This window comes from Balaenoptera musculus, chromosome 8 (assembly GCF_009873245.2).
Source record: "Balaenoptera musculus isolate JJ_BM4_2016_0621 chromosome 8, mBalMus1.pri.v3, whole genome shotgun sequence".
In the NCBI taxonomy this organism is placed as follows: Eukaryota; Metazoa; Chordata; class Mammalia; order Artiodactyla; family Balaenopteridae; genus Balaenoptera; species Balaenoptera musculus.
The window spans coordinates 69,187,698-69,189,954 of NC_045792.1; the positions used below are offsets into that span (position 1 = coordinate 69,187,698).

General features: G+C 46.2%; 1 non-coding gene across 1 annotated transcript; it reads right to left on the reverse strand.

Annotated features, from left to right (window-relative positions):
• Nucleotides 1-290: 290 nt before the first annotated feature.
• On the reverse strand, nucleotides 291-363 carry TRNAK-UUU. Its single transcript has one exon. It is a non-coding gene; the product is annotated as a tRNA-Lys (tRNA).
• Nucleotides 364-2,257: the final 1,894 nt, after the last annotated feature.

Genomic DNA, 2,257 nt, shown 5'->3' on the forward strand with positions numbered 1-2,257 from the left:
GTCCCCTCCTTGCTCACTCCTTCCCATGTCCCTCATGCCCAGGCAGCCAATGATCTTTCTGTTCCTAAAGATTAGATGGCATTTTCTAAAGTTTTACGTAAGTGGAATCCCACAGGAGGTACTCTTTTGTCTGGCTTCTTTTGCTCATGATAATTACTTTGAGATTCATCCCGGTTGCTGCGTGTACCAACAGTTCATTCCTTTTTATTGCTGAGTAGTATAGTTCATCATGTGTTTTTTTGCTTTTTGGTTTTTTTTTTGGTCGCACCATGAGGCTTGTGGGATGTTAGTTCCCTGACCAGGGATTGAACCAGGGGCCTCAGCAGTAAAAGGGCAGAGTCCTAACCACTGGACCACCAGGGAATTCCCTCCATCATATGGATGGACCACATTCTGTTTATCCATTCACTTCTTGATGGAGAAACTTGAATTGTTTCCAATTCAAGTTTGGGGCAATTACAAATAAAGTTGCTACATCCACACAAGTCTTTGTACAGACATATGTTTTCATTCTCTTGGGTAAATATATAGAAGTGGATTGTCTGGGTCATAGGGTAGATGTATGTTTAGCCTTCTACGAAACTGCCAAGCCATTTTTCTAAGTGGTTGTAATTTTACATTCCCGCAAGTGGTGTCTGAGAATTCCAGTTGCTCTACATCTTCATCAACACATGGTATGATCAACTCTTTTATTTTTAGCCATTCTAGTGAGAGTTAAGTAGCATCTCACTATGGTTTTAATTTGAATTTCTCTACTGACTAACGAGCATGTTTATGTGTCCACAGCTCCTCTTTTAAACTGGGCATAGGGGGCTTCCCTGGTGGCGCAGTGGTTGAGAATCTGCCTGCCAATGCAGGGGACACGGGTTCGAGCCCTGGTCTGGGAAGATCCCACATGCCGCGGAGCAACTAGGCCCGTGAGCCACAATTGCTTAGCCTGCGCGTCTGGAGCCTGTGCTCCGCAACAAGAGAGGCCGCGACAGTGAGAGGCCCGCGCACCGCGATGAAGAGTGGCCCCCCGCTCGCTGCAACTAGAGAAAGCCCTCGCACAGAAACGAAGACCCAACACAGCCATAAATAAATAAATAAATAAATAAATAAATAAATAAATAAAAATTTTAACTGGGCATAAGATCGGTCAACTACAGACTATGTCTTTCAGCCTCCCTTGCAGCTAAGTGTAATCATATGATTAATAAAATGTGAGAGAAATTAATTTTTTAAACTTCACTCCTGCTTACTTAAAACAAAATTGCTTGCCCTCATTCCATAGTTTGTATCAACCTGTGTTTCCTGCAGTAATACTGCATAAAACCACCCCAGAATTCAGTGGTAAACAAACGTGAGTATTTATTTCCTGCTGACAGATCTGCAGGTCTCAAAGCAGCTGCTCGGTTCCCAGCCATGGGTCAAGTTCAGGTCTGCCCCACATGTCTCATTCCCACGCCCAAGCTCCAGAGACAGCAGTCACCTTGGGCAGGTTCTGCTCACAGCTGAGGTCAGAAGCTCCCAGAGGATCAAACAGAAACGTATGATGCCTGTTAAGGCCTAGACCTGGAACTAGGGCAGGGAAGTTTATTCCTCTTGTGGCGATAGACCAAAAAGAAGTGAAAATTTGCTGGACAATGTAATCTCCCAGTGAGCTCTTCCCCCTCGCACAGGGTAGAACACAGATGAGTCTGTGACCCACACCTGACCATGAAGCGGAGGTTATTATTCTAGGGATGGTGGAGCCACAGGACGGAGGGCACCTGGGTCCCTGAGAGTCCTTGTAGAGCCGAACTGCCCGCACACCTGTTCCACTCTCAACCTGAGTATGGTGAAGTGAGGATGCAATAACCTCCATCTTCTTTATGATGCTGCATTTTTAACCCTCTTTGTTTCCGCAACCTAGACTTCACCCTAATATATGTTCCAGCTTTTCATTTTCTGACACAGGGAAAATTTGTTTTTGTTTTGCTTTGCTTTAATCTCTTCTCAGGTGGAAAAAAAATTACCCAAGCATTCTTTCATGTTTAGCAGCCAGAAGAGGGAAGGTCCCGGGGTCAAAATGCAAAAGTTAATACTTCACGTTACCATCCAGCCACATGACCTACCCTGCCGGGTGTATCCAAGAATTCTGGAAACTGACTTGCCATGTTCAGAGCACGGCCTTCCCTGCTCTCCTGCCCACCCAGCGCGTTCACCTTCCCCCCACACAGAGCTCCCAGCTCTGCTGCCCCCAGTCCCTCCCTCCCTGGGCCTGTGGCTGGTCTTG